Here is a 19,771-nt window from a genome sequence, read left to right as displayed (position 1 = left end):
CATTCAACAAACATTTATAGAGCTTCAAGGTTCCAGGCACAGTATAATGGATGCAAAAATAAGGCTTGGTCCTTGCCTTTGAGGAGATCAAAGTCTAGAGGGGGAGGGAGATGGGTAGCCTGATTCAACACAGCATTATAAGCCCAGCGATGGACAAGCGGTTATGGGAACGCTGAGCAGAGAGCAATGAAGTCTGCAGGAAGAAATTAGTTTTGAAGGATAAGGTGCTTTATGAAAAGAGGAGTGCAATCTAGTCAGATTAACTACACAAGTCTCTCCCCACCCTTAGTGTCCCCTGCTTCACCCAATGCAGAATAAAACAAGAGTCACCTTCTGCTTGTCTTGATGTTGAAGAGTGCTTCAGAGCTCCAGTTACAAATAATTTCTTTCTTTTACATAATTTTACGTATTCCATATTCATGGCATTTGGTCTATCTACAGGAATTCCCCTCTGTGGTGATCTGCCTGAATAAAGTAATACAAGGTGCCTATTTGGTAGGTTTTCCACTTTGAACTCACAGACTCAGAAAGGGGCCAGTGTCAATGGCAGGCCATATGGACTGTCCAGTACACACAGTTTCAAACTCTTTGGTTTCTTTCAGTTCATCCATGAAAAACATAATCCTTGAGAAATGTCACATAGAGGAAAGTATGAGCGCTGTGAACATGTGAAGTAGGCAAAGTTGCTTATCTTTTTCAGTTTTAACTTCTTAAGACCTGGGCTTAAAATGCCCAACTTACAGAACTGTCTGAAGGACTTAAAAGTGCTGTACCCAAGGCCACAAACATAGTCACAATTTGATGTGTTCATTCCCATCCTCTGAAGCATACAATTATGCATGTCAAATCTTTAAATTAGGTCAGTTCCTCCTTAGCTAAACCATGGTCTGGCCACTCCTATGAGCCTAGATTAGGGGGAGAAACAATAACACCTAATGTTTGTTGAAAGCTTTACCTGCATCAACTCCTTTAATCACTGTATCCTTACCCTGATTCATTTTCCTTCATAACACGTGTCTACCTGACATTGCATATTTATTTGTTCAGATATGTCTCCCCTTCTGGAATACAGTCTCCATGAGGACAAGAATTTATATTGTGCACTGTTCTATTACCAGCATCTTGGAAGAATTCTTGACAACTAGTAGCATTCTTTAAATATCTGTCTAATAAGTAAATTTAATTCCCCAACAACCTATGATCCAGATATTATGATTACTCCTCATTTCAGGGAAGAAAACTGAGCACTGAGTGGTCAAGAAAATTGCCCAGTTCACACAGTGAGTAGGTGGTAGAGGCCAGATTAAACCCCAGACTGACGCCAGCATGCCTGTGCTTGCTACTGTGCTCCACAGCCTCTTAGGATACTGCCCAGGTGCTCTGGAAAGAAAGCCTTCTGTTCAGCCCCTGCCTATTTGAAGCACACCTCAGACCTGGTTTTAAAAAACAAAAAATGAAAGGACTGTTCTCTCTGAAACTGATGCTATCTATGGTCACCAGCAACACAATTTTACACCCCCTTGCTACAAGGGGAAGTAGCATGGCAGTCACTGTGTCCACAACTTACTGGTCAGGGGCCCTTGTCAGTTTCAGAGACCCAAACTACCACCACAGGCCTGGAACCTCAGCTAAAATGATGAAATACCAGCATCTCAGAAAGACAATGTGAATGATCCTTCATGGTGGTTGCCCAGTGGTGCCGTGATCTGAACTATTATCCAAAGAGAGCCCTTTTGATAGCCGATTCATAGTTTTCCAAAAGATGAACCATCAGCTCTTCATAAACAATAAGGAAAATCACGGCCCACATTGATGGAATGTGGCTCACATTCCTGAGCGAGGAATGGCAGGGTCACTTGACTTGCAGCCTGTTGGAACTGTCACACCAATACTGTCTCAGAGGAAAAACCCTCAGTTATATCCAAGTGAACCCAAAACCTTCAAAGAGCAGAAGTGGCTGGAGGCAAAAGAAGTATTAAGGTTGGGCAGTAATCATTTTTGTTAGAGTAAACATGCCAAGAGAATAGTGATAGAATGTAAATAGGATCAGAATTATAGCATTTGAGCTGGACTCATATGACTTTCCTTTCATAACAATTAAGAAACATGACTGGTATGTTACAGTCATGCTGAATGACAATATGGAATGTTGAATGAATATTGCAGTTTTGTCCTAATAGCTATATTCTAGTAAATGTATTTATTCAATAATATTTGAATTCAATTTATTTATTCAAAAATTTATTTATTTTACAAATAAATATATTTGTTTACAGATAAATATGTATCTCATTATTCTGAGATTTACTGCAAGTTAATTGAATGTGGGAGCAGGGGAGTAGGGGTGAGCATGGGTTAAACAAAATTGTCCATAAATCGATAACAGGTGTTGCTAAGCAACGGGTGAGATGAGGTTTGTTATATTATTCACTCTGCTTTTGCCCATGTTTAAAATTTCCATAATAAAAGTGAAAAGATAAGCAAATAATAAAAACAACCTTCAACCAAGATTTATTGAACCACCGCAATGTACACGGCACTCTGCAGTGTACAACGGAGTGTACAAGACCAGGTCCTGCCTTCGAGGAGCTTGAAGTCCTGGTAAGAAGAATACAGTAAGAATGCACTCAACCCAACCTACTGAAATTTAAAGTGACTGTTAGTACCTTACAAGAGGAAGAGGGAAAACCCAAGGAGGCTCAAGTTCCAGTCTCCTGGTTAGCACTGTGCTGATTGAAACAACCCTGTAATTAAGATTCGCAGTACTGTTTCAATGTAACTTACAATGCCCATGATACTAGTCACATAGAATAAATATCCGTCATCTTACATGTTGTGGGATATGGAGGCAAGGTAGAGAAGCACGTTTTCTTCCTGAACATAGCTATGTGTTTCCTGGGCATAGCTATACTCAAGCATACTATTTTAAATGAAATGCAAAGATTTGGCTGGGAAAAAAGCTGGGGGTTGTCATGATGGACATAGTAAGTACAGACAGGATAGGCTCAGATAGAGAAGATTTTACAAAGGTTATACCTGAGATTGAAAAAGGAGATTGAGGGCCGGCCCGTGGCTCACTCGGGAGAGTGCGGTGCTGATAACACCAAGGCCCCATATAGGGATGGCCGGTTCGCTCACTGGCTGAGCGTGGTGCTGACAACACCAAGTCAAGGGTTAAGATCCCCTTACCGGTCATCTTTAAAAAAAAAGTAAAAAAAAAAAAAAAAAAAAGAAAAAAAAAAGAAAAAGGAGATTGAAATGTTGGAACAAAGCTGGGTCATTTGCAGAAATTCAACAAATTTTTACAAGGCTTTCAAAAAGATGTATGCTTTATAACTATATATTACTGACTATTGCTAAATGTGAATGTCATTAACTATTTTATAAATAGTTTACATGACAAGAGATACAGCCAGAAAATTAAAAACATAAATAAATAACCATATAGGGAGGTGTAGTCATTTGATATAAACCTGATCTCATTTAAATAAATAAAAAGACAACAGATGTGAAACTACCTAAGCAGCTGAACTAATTCATTTTACATATTGAAGAACAATGTTAGATGATAAAATATACAATGAAACTGTGCCCGCAATATCAATAAAATAATATATACCATAAGAAGCAATCCACTTAATTATGGCACACTTAAAATGCCTTACCAGCTACATATGTTGGGAAGGCAGCTCGGCATGGGCCCTGTGCATCCCTGAACCTTTGTGCTGGGTAAGTAAAGCATGCAAGGTCATAACTGCTCTCTACCCAGGTCATTTAAGTTGTGCTTGCAGCGAGCAACTTTGAGGAAAGAGCTAACGTCTCCCTCCAGACAAAGCAGGTCTGCTTACCACTTACTATGAAAGCGGTGCATTCCCCAAGCTCAGTGTTCCCTAGCTGCCATGCAAACCATGGCATCCACATAGACCTTTCTGCATTGCCCCCATGGAATTTGGAGGGTGCTGGAAAACTGATGCCAACATAAAATTCACTTTGCTTGCTCTGCTGTGAGTAATAAAGTCCTTTGTCTCTCACCCAGATGTCTTATGTCTTCTACCAGTATCCATGAAACAGTAATAGGCTAGCTTATTAGTTTGCAAAAAATTGCAGACCTCGACACTACTAGCATCAAAAGAACTGAGCCAGGTTATAAAATACACTAAAGAACAAACCGTGACAAGTCAGTGGCTCTAACAATTTACTAAATGTTTATTGACTCAAACGACATAGATGACAGACATGTTAGTCAAGCATTTATTTTACCATATGAAGTAACATCTTACGTGACATAAACATTTCAGATGAAGAAGCCTTTTTCCAGCAATGTGTATGCCGCACAACTGGTTTTTATGTAGCTGAATGTGTGCATAGTCCTGACCTCTGTTGTCAATTATTTGTTAAATATTCATTAATCAACTATGTGCCAAATGTGGCAGCTTGGTTGAAAATGAACATAATTACATCTTACATTGTGACTGAGTGAGTCAGCCAATGATGCACCAAAGATGCCTGAAGAGGGGCAGTTATTAGAAGTTTGGGGAAGTTTCCCAGATCACCTGGTGTACCTCAGAAGATCCAACTGACAAAATTACCTCTATGGTTCTGTCCTTCAGCTTTACAAGATCAGAAGTACAATTTTGTGTGTACTTTGAATTAATCAGTCTCAAGGATGTGACTAAATTTATAAGATTTAATTTGTAAATCCCTATCCCAATTTATTGGACAAGTGACTAACACAGTGTTTGTCACACCCAAGGCCCTGTCTGAGGTGCCCTCATGACCAGCCACCTCCAGACATAACTAATTGGATCAGAAGTGAGCATCGAATGTGAGGTCCACCAAAGCACAAGTCCTGGCTTGAAAAGACAAACTGGAGAAATTAGAAATATCAATATAATGAGTCTGTAGCAAATGAAGCTGAAGCGAAAAATATGCACAGAGAGAAATTATAAGAACCTCAGGGGTCATCAGGTGTAGAGATTAAATCGGGGATATAAGAAGCCTAGGTAAGTTCAAATTATAAAGAGGAAGAAACTATGAATAAGAAAGTTATCAGATAGGGAAGATACTCAGTAAGAAAAAATAATGCCAGATGGCCTGGGGTGCTCATAGAGAATCAGCAAATTCTTGTATTTTCCTGAAGGGTTTTATGCAGCCATTCATTTAATAATTGTGAGTATGTATTATGTCCCAGGCACTGCTCTGTCTTGCCTTCATGTAGCTTATATGCTAATATAGATAAATAAAATAAATGAGTCAATTATATAGTTTGTTAGGCCGTGTTAAGTGCTATGGAGAAAAATTAAGCAAGGTGAAAGCTGTCACTTTAAACACGGGAGGAAGGGAAGGCTTCACCGGAAAACAACCTTTTAATAAGGACTTGCAAGAGGTAAGGGAGTGAGCCACCTGGGTAGAGACAGAGCAAGTGCAAATGCCCTGAGGCAGGGTGTGATTGGTGTGGACTGTACGGAAGACAGTGTGGACAGAATGAAGTAGACTAGAGGACTAGGAGATGAGATCAAAGACGGAGAAAGAGACTATGTACAGGATCTTTTGAGCCACCATTAGGACTTAGGCTTTTACCCTAAGGATTTTATCTGAAGGATTTTAATCAGAGAAGTAAAATTTTAGTCAGTCAAATCAGGAGATGGCTTTGGTGAATAGAGCCACAACAGTGGGAATTCAGTGATCCTGAAGATGTCTCTCAAATAAGAGTTTGAGGCTCTTTTCTCCTTTATTGAAATCATCTTGCCAAACAGGTCTACTGGCCAAAATCTCCTCCTAGCCTGAACATTGTAGAAGAAACCTTGGTTTGGGGGATTTTCTTTTTCATGGCCCAGGCTGATCCACCCCGTGTAGCCCCTTTCCACCTGGAGACAAACCACAGGCCTAGTGAACACGTCTCCTGGGATCACACGCCGGCCACACACCAGACCAGGTTGGTGTTCCCAAACTTTCAGTTCTACACTAAAGTTTTTGACTTATAATCCAAGATGACTAATCGTCTCTATTACGGAATCTTTTACAAGTTTAATAAGGGGTCTTTCATTCCCCATTTTTCTAAGTTCATGGTAGCTCACCTCATTGCTGAAGCCATGAACCACATACATGAGCAAATTCCTTGATTTACCCTCTTCTCATGAGTTTAGTAAGATATAATGTAGAAGCTGCATTATGAAAAGGAGGTAAGGTATGTACATATAAACTTGTACATGCAATTTGGGTAGAATTAAACTAATATGCGTTCAAAGAAAAATTGTATGAAAACACACTTTTCTAAGTTCCAGTGAAAAAAGGCCATGTTAAATATCCGTAATTAGTAATAAGTAGAACAATGTACATGTACTTTGTAAACTTTAAAGCATTCCCCAAAAGTTATTTCTACTCAGGTCTCCAAACATATATCAAGATATATGGAAGATAAATATATATATCATATTATATGCTAAGCACTGTGAACATTTCTCGGATGCAAAGATGAGTGAGACTAGACTGATAAAACATAATAAGTGCTACAGGAGGTGAATATGAATATATTGCTAGAGATATGGTGGTGAAAACTTTGTAAAGAAACAATAAGAAACAGAATCAGACTCTGAACTTAACCACTTCCCAATCTAGTTGACTCTTTTTTTTATAAATATTAAAAAGATTCCTATTCCTTTAGGGCCAAGAAAGGACACATTACTGGAAGACTTCATTGTGGCTAAGAACAGAGGCTCTGGATCCAGACTGTAGGCTTGCCACCTGGTATCTGTGCAATCTTTGGCAAGTGACTTAACCTCTCTGAACCTCAGTTTTCTCATCTACAAAATGGGCTTAATAGTACCATCTCATAGCTTTTTTGTGTGGATGCAGTGAGTTAATATTTGAAAAGTGCTTGAAGCAATGACTGCTATCTAGTAGGCTCTCAACGAGTGTTAACTATTTTTATTACCTATATTTCCTTGAACAACAAAGCTTTTCAACAATGAAAGAAAATCCACTCAAGGAAAAGAATTAAGTGTTTAAAGGGTTAAAAGTTCCAGAGAGTGCTGTACTAAGACTAGTGAATTAGCACTTTCTTCTTCCTTGTTTACCCATATCTGTTCAGAAACACTGATTAACATGCCCAGAAAAAGAGGTCCAGAATGAATGAATGACAATGAAAACAACCACTCTTCTTGAGGCAATTTCCTTATTCAAGTTTTACTTTAATAACAACCAGGTTATGTGACATTTTCACGGCTGAGATTAGGAGTAGAGGGGAAAAAAGCAGATCTGCCTGCTCATGCTAGACCCAAAAGACCCAGTCATCCAGCTGGTATTCAGCCTTTTCTGGTACATCTGTTTACTCTTCTCAAAGTGCTGACCAGGCATGGCACATGGGGAGTGGATACCAAACCATGTCCTCCAGGCGTGTGACATGTTGTGATGACCTGCACAGGTTGCTCAACCTCTGGATACCTCAGTAAAGAGGCATTTACACCTAGGAGAAAAAACAACTTTTCCAAAAGGACACATGGCCATGTTTATATAATTAGTGGAAGAACTAGTAGTTTGTCCTGGCCTACCTCTGGGAGGTTCTTTAAACGTTTGATGAATCTTTCATTTGATCGTTGACGCAGTTTGAAATGGTATTGCCAGTTGCAGTGCAACTCCTATCTTGAGACATCTATTACTTAGAAATGTTAAAGTACAATATAGTCACCACCCTGTAACTGGATGTGGCTGTTTATAAAATAGTAATAATTAATATTGGAAACCTTTAAGAGAGCTTTGAGAGAAGCAAAGAGAAAACAAAGTTCCAGAAATATCTGGATTTTTCTACTCCCTGTTTTGAAGCATCATTTAATTAGCACCTAGAAAAGAAATGGTATTACTATCCATTTATAGATAAAAGGTATTAACTATTAAAAATTCATGCATAGTTTGAAAATGTTATGGAACTTTCTAAGACTTCTGTATCCTGTTTATGATCATGACAGCCTTAATAAGATACATTTTCCAGCTACTGAGTTCCTGGGAGGTTTTTGAAGACCACAGAAGATCAGACATCTCGGCTTCTTCACAAAGGAGTCATGGACTTCTAAGGCCACTTAACCCCAGGCCTCAAATCAGGGCAGTTAGTGTTAGGAAACATCTCGGTGATCATCTTAATCGAATTTTCCACAGGGAGAAGTTTTGTCTCAGTAAAATGGTGTGTTCCTTTGAAACTTTTACCACATGTAAAAAAATAACTTGAGACAGGCCTAAGAATATAATCATATAAATCTGAAGCAGCAACAGGATTATGCTTAGGCCATGCCTGGCACATTATAGTAGGCACTCAATAAATGCTTCTTATGAATAATAAATGACTGATTTATAATCCACCAAGCAAACTTCTTAACTCAAGTACTACTCAATTATCAAGAGCCCCATCTGCTGGTCAAATGGAATTCACCAGCAGCCCTGCAGACAGTGATTAGAAAACCCATGTGTGAGAAAATCAGAAAAAGAAGAAAGGGGGCTGACCAGTTAGCCCAGTTCGTTAGGGCACAACCTTATAACACCAGGGTTGGGGCAGATCCCCTTACAGCACCCCCCCCCCCCCAAAAAAAAGAAAAGAAAATTAGAACAGGCAAGAAGCAGAAGCTGCCAGGCCAGTTAAAAACTATTCCCAGCACTGGCATAATGTCACTTCTGCCATCTTCAACTGATTAAAGCAGTTACAGGGCTGGCCAAGTGTCACAGGCTAGGAAAATAATCTCCACCTCTGGATGGGGAGTTGCAAGGTAACTTTGTATAAAACGTGTGATAAGATCTATTGTGGCGGCCATCCTTGGGAATGACAATCTGCCATTTGAGGATTTAAAAAAAAAAAATCTTTATCAACCCGAAAATGGTGAGAAAGGAGGGAAAAAAGCATGGAGAAAGTGAGAAAGAAGTACAAAGTGAGGTGATACAGAAAAGTCCAAAAGTGTAATAATCACAATTTCTGAAAACAGACTAAACTCACTTATTAAAAAACAAAGATTGAAGGAGTAAAACACAAATAAATAAAGCTATATGATTTTCATAAGAGACACCCCTGAAATGTAAGAACAAAGAAAGGTTTAAAGAAAGTAACAGAAAGCTATACATAGCAAATTCTAACCTGCAGAGAGCTGAGTTAGCTATATTATGAGACTATATAGACTTTGAGACGAAAAATCACTATTAGATATAAAGAGGATCACTACATAGTGATGAAAGCTTAAATTCACCAGAAAGATATAACAATCAAATTTTATAAAATTGAAAATATTTTTAAAAATTATAATCATAGAAGATACAATACACAGCTTTAAATTATTGATGTCAAGCAGAAACTCAAAAGCAAGCAAAATTAAATATTATTTAAATATTCATATATATGTGGTCACAGTATTTTGAAAAAGTAAAGAAGTGATAAACACAAAATTCAGGGCAATGGATACTTCTAGAGGGAAGGTGGGGAAATGGATAAGGATAGGGTACAAAGATAGGCTCAATGGTACTGGTAATGTTTTACTTCTCATATTAGGTTATGAGTTCATGGGACTTTATTGTGGTTTATAATTTACAAGTCTGTTTCATTACATTAAACATTATATAACAAAAATTTTATATGAAAAATGCTATGACATCAACCTTAACAGGGGAAACAAAGGTATCAAAGCTACGACTTTATTAAATTAATAATCTGACTCCTTTTCCATAATCGATTCTTTTTTTATTGGTTATAAATATTCATGTAATACAAAGCTGATTGTCATCCCTCGTGCTCATGATGTGAGGTCCAGATTCATACTGGCAGCATGCCCATTACCACAAATTGCACTTGTACCCCATGTCCCCCACCTAATTACCCACAACCTCCCTCTCCCTTCCCCTTTCCCTCCCACTCCATTTTGTAGCCCAAAGAATGTTCTCTCCTTCTGCAAGTCCAAGGCACTACTGTGGTCTTTCTTTCCTTCATTCTTTCTCTCTTAGCTCCCACATATGAGTCAGTATATGCGGTATTTATACCCCTGTGCTTTGCTTATTTCACTCAACGTGTTTCTCCAGGCTCATCCATGTTGTTGCAAATGGGAGAATTTCATTGTTTTTTTATGGCAGAGTAGTATTCCATGGTGTATATATACCACAGTTTCCTTATCCAATCATCCATCAATAGACATTTAGGTTGGTTCCATGTCTTGACTATTGTAAACAGAGCTGTGATGAACATGGGAGTGCAGGTATCCCTTCAACATGATGATTTCCATTCCTCTGGGTATATACCCAGAAGTGGGATTGCTGGATCATATGGAAGAGCTATCTGTAGTTGTTTGAGAAAACTTCATACCATTTTCCATAATGGTTGTACTAATTTACAGTCCCACCAACAGTGTAGGAGTGTTCTCTTCTCTCCACACCCTTGCCAGCATTTGTTATTCACCGTCTTTTTGATTACAGCCAGTCTAACTGGGGCGAGGTGGTATCTCAGTGTAGTTTTAATTTGCATTTCCCTGATGACTAGTGAAGTTGAGCATTTTTTCATGTACCTGTTGGCCATCTATATGTTTTCCTTTGAAAAATGTCTATTCAGCTCCTTTCCCCATTTTTTATGAGACTGACGCGCTACCTACTGCGCTAACGAGGCACCTCTTTCCCCATTTTTTAATTGGTTGTCTTTTTTTTTTTACTGTATAATTGCTTGAGCTCCTTGAGGACAAAGACCATATGATTATCTCAATATATGCTGCAAAAGCATTTGACAAAATTCAACATCCTTTCATAATAAAGACTCTCAACAAGTTAGGTATAGAAGGAAAATATCTCAACACAATAAAAGCAATTTATGACAAGTCCACTGCCAATATCATTCTGAATGGGGAAAAACTGAGGGCCTTTCCCTTAAGAGCAGGAACAAGACAAGGATGCCCACTCTCACCACTTCTATTTAACACAGTACTGGAGGTACTAGCCACAGAAATCAGGCAAGAGAAAGAAATAAAGGGAATCCAGATTGGAAAAGATGAAGTCAAACTTTCCCTATTTGCAGATGACATGATACTATATATAGAAAAACCTAAAGACTCTATCAAAAAACTCCTAGAGCTGGTTAATAACTTCAGTAACATTGCAGGATACAAAATAAATGCCCTCAAATCAGTTGTATTTATGTACTTAGATAGTGAACTAACAGAAAGAGAAATAAAGTATTTTTCAATTGTCATTTTCAAATGACAATTCAAACGACAATTCAAATGACATTTCAAAATGTCAATTTTACAATTGTCATGAAAAAAAAAAATACCTAGGGATCAATTTAACGAAGGAGGTGTAAGACCTCTGCAACGAGAACTACAAACCACTTCTGAAAGAAATTAAAGAAGACACAAAAAGATGGAAAGATATTCCATGCTCTTGGTTTGGAAGAATTAACATTGTGGAAATGTCTATGCTACCCAAAGCAATCTACAGATTCAATGCAATTTCCATCAAAATACCAATGACATTCTTCACAGAAATGGAAAAAACAATCTTACCCTTCACATGGAACAACAAAAGATCCCAAATAGCCAAAGCAATCCTGAGCAAAAATTAAAGCCGGAGGCATAACACAACCTGACTTCAAATTATACTACAAAGCTATTGTAACCAAAACAGTATGGTACTGGTATAAAAATAGACATTCAGACCAATGGAGTAGAATTGAGAGCCCAGAAATCATGCCTCAGGCTTACAGCCATCTGATATTGGACAAAGGCAACAAAAATCTACATTGGGGAAAAGACTGCCTCTTCAACAAATGGTGCTGGGAAAATTGGATATCCATATGCAGAAGAATGAAACTAAATATGCACCTCTCACCATACACTAAAACCAACTCAAAATAGATTAAAAACTTAAGTATAAGACCTGAAACTGTAACATTACTAAGGGAAAATGTAGGTGAAACCCTTTAGCAACTAGGTCGGGGCACAGACTTTATGAACATGAGCCTGAAAGCACAAGCAGTAAAAGGAAAAATAAACAAAAGGGACTATATCAAACTAAAAAGCTTCTACACAGCAAAGGAAACAATCAACAGAGTGAAATGACAACATACAGAGTGGGAGAAAATTTTTGGTAACTATGCATCTGACAAGGGATTAATATCCATAATATACAAGGAACTCAAGCAATTATACAGTCCATTCCTTTTTAAAAATGTTTCCTCCCTCATTTTTTTTCAACATGATAGGAGTTCTAAAATTGTGCCTATAGATGATGTGCTTCAGGAAGTTCATAAACTCCCTGAAATAACCGGCAAAATTGGTGGTGGTGTGGGGGATTTTATAGGGGAAGAGAGAATAGAGTCCATTCTTCTGGCAAAAGTATCTAAACAGTGTGCAGAGTGGTTAAGTGGTGGGTTTGGGAGGCAGAAAAATCTGGGTTTAAATTCTGGATCAAACATTTCTTAGTGTGTGGTTTTGGTCAAGTCGCTTACCTCTCTGAGATTTGGTTCCCACATCTTAAAATGAGAACAATAGTGTTCACCTCTCAGTATGTCTTAGTTGTTTTTGTTGCTAGTAACAGAATACCTGATACTGGGTAATTTATGGAGAAAAGGAATTTATTTCTTATAGTTCTGGAAGCTAGGAAGTCCAAATTCTAGGGGTTGCATCTGATGAGAGCCATCTTGCTGGTGCAGACTTTCTGCAGAGTCCCAAGGTGGCCCAGGGCATCACATGGTAGCTGAACCAAGTGTGCTAGCTCAGGTCTCTCTTCCTCTTCTTTTAAAGCCACCAGTCCCACTCCCATGACAACCCATTAATCCATTAACCCACTGAATGGGTTAATCTATCTATGAGGGCAGAGTCCTGGTGGCCCAATCACCTCTTACAGGCCCCACCTCTCAATACTGCCACATTTAGGATTAAGTTTCAACATGATTTTCAGAGTTGACAAACATTCAAACCACAGCACCATGTTAAGGTACAGATGAAAGGAAATAATACATGTAAAGAGTTTGACACAGTTTCTGATACAGAATATATATGACTTTAATCAAATCCTCAATTGGTTCATGACCCAAAAGATTAGGCATCACTCTTAGAAGAAGCAACACTTTCTCTTGATACTGTGTATTTGGGTCTCATTAATCCATCTTAAATGAGCAAATGAGCATAAGCTTACTTTTTCTACTGCAACATTCAAACACAGTGTTAGATTCCAGGGATAAATAAAGATCTCACATTTTCAAAAGAAAAATGAGCTTGAAACTTCTTTTTGAAATATAACATCTATAAAGAAGGTGCACAAATCTTAAATGAACAACTCAATGCATTTTCCCAAAGGGTACACATTCATCTAAGCAGTACCCAGATCAAGAAACAACATTATTATAGGCAACCCAAGAAGCTCTCATCATGTTTCTTTCTGGTTACTACCCCCTCCTCTCAAAGTAACCACTATCCATGGGAAAGACCGACTTTTAACAATGAATTAGGATATAAGATGAGAAGTGTATGGTGACCTAGAAGAAAGTATAAGGGATTTAGAACAAGGCACACTTCAGTTCCATCCCAGCTGATCCTTGTAAAATGCGGACAATAACATCTACTAAAGTGAATTGTTGTAAGGGTTGGAAATACTATGCATAAAGTACCCAGCATGGTACCTTCCCTCATTGGCTTAGCCTATAATCTTTCTACGACACTAAGAAACCCAGAAGATGGTTGGGTTCCTTGTTAGGATTAAATGAGATGATAGATGTGAGGCCACTTTTAAAAGTTGAAATAGGTTATTACACAAGTGTAAAGTTTTATGTGAAAAGATACAGCACAGCAATTGCTATGGGGGGAAGTGCCTAAAATTTTTAGATCATCTCAGTTAATATAGTGCAGACAGTGCTGGAGACTGAATTACAGCCATTCCAACCTATTAACCTGGTCTGGACTAGAGTGCTCTGTGTTTAGACTGGCACTCACACTCTGCTGTCAAGAGAAAACTTTTTCTGAGAGGAGCAATTGCCAACACAAGCACTTAATGGCATAAGCGAAGGTTCATCTCGACAGGAAGCATCTGAAGAAATGGACTTTATGAAGAGGAGATGCCATCCATTAACCAAAGGCAGCTCCTTGGCCTTCAGTCGAGTGGTGGCGTCATGCTGCTTAGAAACTATTTCCACCCCGCAATGGATACAACATAAATCATAAAAACACTTTTTTAAATGGACATAAAAATAAAAGCAGACATTCCATGCTTCAGCTACATTTATCACACATGCCTGTGTGCACACATTTCCACCACTCCCACCCCCAGAGGAGAATGTATAACCATGTGTTGAACAAAAGTATGGGGTGTGAGGGGGAAACTATGGGTAAGTTGAGAACTAACACTTGTGGAACACCTAATATGTTCCAGAGGCTGTGCATTATCTCATTTAATTCTCAGAACATCCCTGTGGCTATCTTCATTTCACTACGAGAAAAACAAGGTTTGGATTATCTAAGTAACTTGCAGAAGATGACACAGCTGGTAATTGGCAGAGCTGGTATATGAATCCAAATCTTATTAATCTCAAAACCTGAGCGCCTAGCAACTCATGGTGTTGCCTGTCTAGATTTATAGACACCATTGCTGAGACACTGATTATAACATAGCTTAGGAGAAGTGTTTAGCCACCAAAATGGCTTTATCAATCTAAGTATAAGCACTCCCAAAGCATTAAATATTCTTTTGGGAACTTTATTTTTAAATGAACATAGACAACCTAGAGTGCAGTTTGAGTAGAGTGATCATAAAGGTACAAACCTCTTGTTTCTGAGCATGAAAAACTAGAAATGGTTAATCTGAAATAATGTAGGCACATGACAGGCTTTTAATATTTGAAATGCTGGCTATCATAATACAGTGCAGTTAGATATGCTCTGTATAAACATGGGGGTGGAACTGAAACCAACTAACTAAAACAAATGAAAAAATAGTTTTCTAAAAGACTATGAGATCCGAGGATGAAATGGGCTGCCTTGAGAGATAAGCAGGTTTCCATCACTATAGGGCCAACAATAGTTAAAGGACAACTCATTTTGGATAATGAAATTAGGATTTGAATTTTCCTGCATACTTTATAACAAATTATGTGAACTAAATTCCATAAACTTGATAACAATCGGACTTTGGGTTATTTTTTAAATTGGTAGCTAGACTACTGGGTGCAGCAGGGCTGGGGGATGACCAAAGAGAAAAAGGAAGAGGTAGGAATTTACACTCGAGGAGGTGCCCTTAAAATAATTGACTTTTAAAAACAGCTTTATTGAGATATAACTGACATTTTAAAAACAAAACTACAACTATTTAAAATGTATGACTTGATAAGATTTGACCTATGTGTATGCCCTTGAAGCCATACCACAATCAAGATAATGAGCATATAATGTGGAATCTAGAAAAGTCACACTCAAAAATAAAATAAAGTGGTAGTTACCACAGGCTAAGCATAGGAGGACTGGGCAGATGTTGGCTGAAGGACACAAAATTTTGGTTAGGCAGGAGGAATAAATTCAATGGATCTACTGTACATCATGGCAAATATGGTTAATAACAATATACTTATTGTCTATTTGAAAATTGCTGAGAGATTTTAAGTGTTCTCACCAAAAACAAAAAGATAAATACATGAGGTGATGCATACATTAATTAGCTTGCTTTAGCCATTCCACAATGTGTATATATATGTCAAAACTTCTTGTTGTACACTGTGAATATATACAATTTTTGTCAATTTGAAAATATAAACTTTAGAGATACTGTAAAATTTGTTTTATAGATTCATTTGATCTTGAATATGAGTGATTTATTTTCTCTGAGTCACACATTTTTAAAGGGCAAAATTGTGAAGCATTAAAGAGAAACATATTGCCCTCACTTCCTTGGAAGATACAGTCTTGGTGATATAGGCTGGGCTCACAAGAGTATTTCAAACACTATTATTAACAGATTCAGGAAAGGGTGCTGTGTGGTATCCACTTTTTTTTCTTTTTTTAAAATTTACTGATGAGCACTTAAATGAGAGATTATAGCTGGTCCTTCAGTTACTTCATATGAATTTACTAAGTACTTTATGAATCGAGTCCAAAGTTTTGCTATTGGATAAACCCTGCCAAGTCAATGCAAGGGGATTTAATCTCCTGAGTTCCCTTGGCTGCTTTCAAGTCCTGTAGACTGGCTGAATATGTACTCTTTTTATTTCTGGGAATAATTTTTGTCTTGAAATCTATTTTAGTTGATATTAATATAGCCAGTTCAAACTTCTTGTGTTACTATTTACATAGTATGTCTTTTTTTCCCATCCATTTATTCTGATCTGCCTTTATATCAAAAGTAAGTCTCTCATAAACAACATATAGTTATGTATCTGTGTGTGTTTACCCATTCTGATAATCTTTGTCTTTCAGTTGAAGTGTTTGGCTGGCCAGTTAGCTCAGTTGGTTAGAACACAGCCTTGTAACACCAAGGTCATGGGTTCAGATCCCTGTACCGGCCAGCTGCACAGAATAAAAAATAATCAATTGACGTGTTTAGTTCACTAACATCTAATATAGTTACTGATATGGTTAAGTTTGAGTGTATCATTTTATTGTTTTCTATTTGTCTTCTCTGCTTTTTGTACCTGTTCCTCCTTTCTTGCCTCTTTTTGCATTATTTAAAAATTTTTTACAACGCTATTTCACTTCTTTTTGGCTTTTTAGCTATTTTTGTACATTATTTTTAATAGTGGTTTCACAAGAGGTTACAATAAACTTTCCTAACATTTCACAGTTCTCTTACAATTAATACTGTATCACATTATGATGTGATATAATGTAAAATGTGATATGATGTAAAATATAGAAACCTTCCAAGTGCAGGCCCATATCCCACTTCTAACCTTTACGCTATAGTGGTTATATGTATTATATCTATGTACATTATAAACCCCACAAGACAATGTTATCACTCTTGTTTTAAAGTTGTATGTATTAAAAAGAAGAGAAAAATTAAAAAGCCTTTTGCATTTATCCATATATCTATAATTTCCGACACTCTCCATTCTCCTACAAGTATCCAAGTCTCCATTGCTATTTCCTTTCAATCTGAAGAACTTCTTTTAGCATTTCTTGTTAGTGAAGACCTGTGGGCAATAAATTATTTTTCTCTTATTTGAAAATGTATTTTGTCTTCAATCTTTAAGAATATTTCCTTTGGTTATAGAATTTTGATGAGTCAATTTAGCAATATAATAATCATAGATTTGTGTGTACCTAATAACAGGTTCAATGTATACAAAGCAAAAATTGACAGAATTGGAGAGAGAAATAACCAATTTTAAGATCAGAGTTGGAGATTTTTTTTTTTTTTTTTAAAGATGACCGGTAAGGGGATCTTAACCCTTGACTTGGTGTTGTCAGCACCACACTCAGCCAGTGAGCGAACCGGCCATCTGTATATGGGATCCGAACCCGGGGCCTTGGTGTTATCAGCACTGCACTCTACCGAGTGAGCCACGGGCCGGCCCCAGAGTTGGAGATTTTAATATTTCCTACTTAGCAATTAATAGAACAATTAGGCAAATAATCAACAGGAACCTAGAATGCCTGAATAACACTATCAAATACCTTGATTTGGTTGATATTTATAAAATTATTCACCCAACACTGGGTGTATGCATTCTTTTAAAGTGCACCTGGTATGTTTGCCATGATAGTCCATATGATGGGCCTTAAAACAAGTTTCAATACATTTTAAAAGACTGAAACTTATTGTCATGAATATAGACAAATAGGGCAATGAAACAGAACAGAGTCCAGAAATTGACACACATATACACATGGCCAACTGACTTGACAAAAGTGCCCAAGCAATTCAATGAGGAAGGGATAGTCTTTTCAACCAATGGTGCAGGAACAATTGGATAACCATATGCAAAAAAATTAGTTTCAACCCTTACCTCATACCATATACAAAAATTTATGGATCACAGATCTAAATGTAAGAGCTCAAACCATACTACTTCTAGAAAAAAACATACGTGAAAATCTTAGTGACCTTGGGCTTGGTAAAGATTTTTTAAATGACATATAAAGGCATGAACTATAAATGAAAAGAAAATCAATCGGACTTCATCAAAATTAAAAATTTTGCTCTTCAAAAGACACTCAGAAATTTAAAAGGCAAACCTCAGACTGATAGAAAATGCTTGCAAAATGTGTATCTGACAAATGACTAGTTGTATCTGGTGGCAGGGGTGAGGGTTGGGGGCTAGTGTGGGAGGTACAAGAGGGAGTGGTGACATTCCACACTCTTTTGGTCTCCGTAGTTTCTTCAGTTATTTTTGGTGACTGGATGGTACAGGGATACGAACCCTTGATTTTATTGTCACCAGTACTGCACTCTAAACAACTCAGCTAACCGGCCAGCCCTTATCTCCATATTTTCTGATGAGAGGCCAGATTGATGTTTTCAATAGTCTATGATGTACCTTGGCACGGATTTCTTAATGTTTGTTCTGGTTGTGAACATCTTGTTTATTGAACATCTTGTATCTGTAAATTTCCACCTTTGATCAAATTTGAGAAATTTCCAGCTACTATTTCTTCAAATATTTTTTCTATTATATTCTTTCTCCTCACTTTATGGGATTCCAGTTATATCATTTGGTATTACCTAATATATCCAGAGGCTTTTTTGTTGTTGTTGTTCACCTTGGATAATTTCTACTGACTTTTTCAAGTTCATTTGCTCCTTCCTCTATCATCTCCATTCAGGTATGTCAATATAGTAAAGTTTTTGTTTCAGATACTGTGTTTTTCAGCTCTAGATTTTTCATTTAACTATTTGGCATTTCTATTTCTCTAAGATTTCCTAATATTTTTAAAAATAAAAAGAAACAGATCAAACTAATTTCCTAATTTTAGCATTTAATCCAATATATCCAAAATGTTATTTTAACATGTAATCAATAAAAAAATATTGAAATATTTTACTTTTTGGTATGAAGTCTTCAAAATCCAACATGCATTTTACACTTATAGCACTTCTCAATTCGGACCAGCTGCACTCCAGGTGCTCAGTAGCCACATGGAACTAGTGGCTACCTTATTGGACAGCTACCACATAACTCAGTTATATTTGCTCTTCAGGATGGTAATAATTATTCTTTAAATTTACTTAATTCTGGAGGCTGGCCAGTTGGTTCAGTTGGATAAAGCATAGTGTTATATAACACCAAGGTCAAGTGTCCAGTTGCCAAAAAAAAATAGAAATTAAAAAAATAAATGAATAAATTTACTTAATTCTACTCACTATAATTAATTTAATCATTCTAATTTGAGTTACTTAAAATTATAATAATTTTAAAATAACATCTATTTCAGTTAGCCAAAGATGTGGTGAAAGAAAACATCTCAACAAGTTTACCAGTATTATAAGAAATTAACAAACAAGCAAAAAATGGTGAAAAGCCCTTAGTACATATTAATCTTTCTACTATTCTGTCTTTCAAACACAAACCAGAAACCAAACCCTACTCTCTGAATGTATTTTCCAAAACAAAAGAAGAAAACTCTAAATAAATGACCACATCCAAATTGGGTCCTTTCTCTGGGACTTCTGAACTTGGAATCTGTGTTGTATTCAAGGAAACTTCCTCTAGAGTGGCTGAAGTTGTCAAGTATAATGATCAAAATAGGTTAGAACCCATGATTCCCACAACTCTAAATTAGGAGTGACCAATCTTATGGACAGAAAAGCATGACACAGACCCTGTCATAAGTGAACA

The sequence above is a fragment of the Cynocephalus volans genome, chromosome 9, assembly GCF_027409185.1.
Source record: "Cynocephalus volans isolate mCynVol1 chromosome 9, mCynVol1.pri, whole genome shotgun sequence".
Lineage (NCBI taxonomy): Eukaryota > Metazoa > Chordata > Mammalia > Dermoptera > Cynocephalidae > Cynocephalus > Cynocephalus volans.
The sequence above is the reverse complement of the archived record's forward strand: the minus strand, read 5'-3'. Positions refer to the sequence as shown.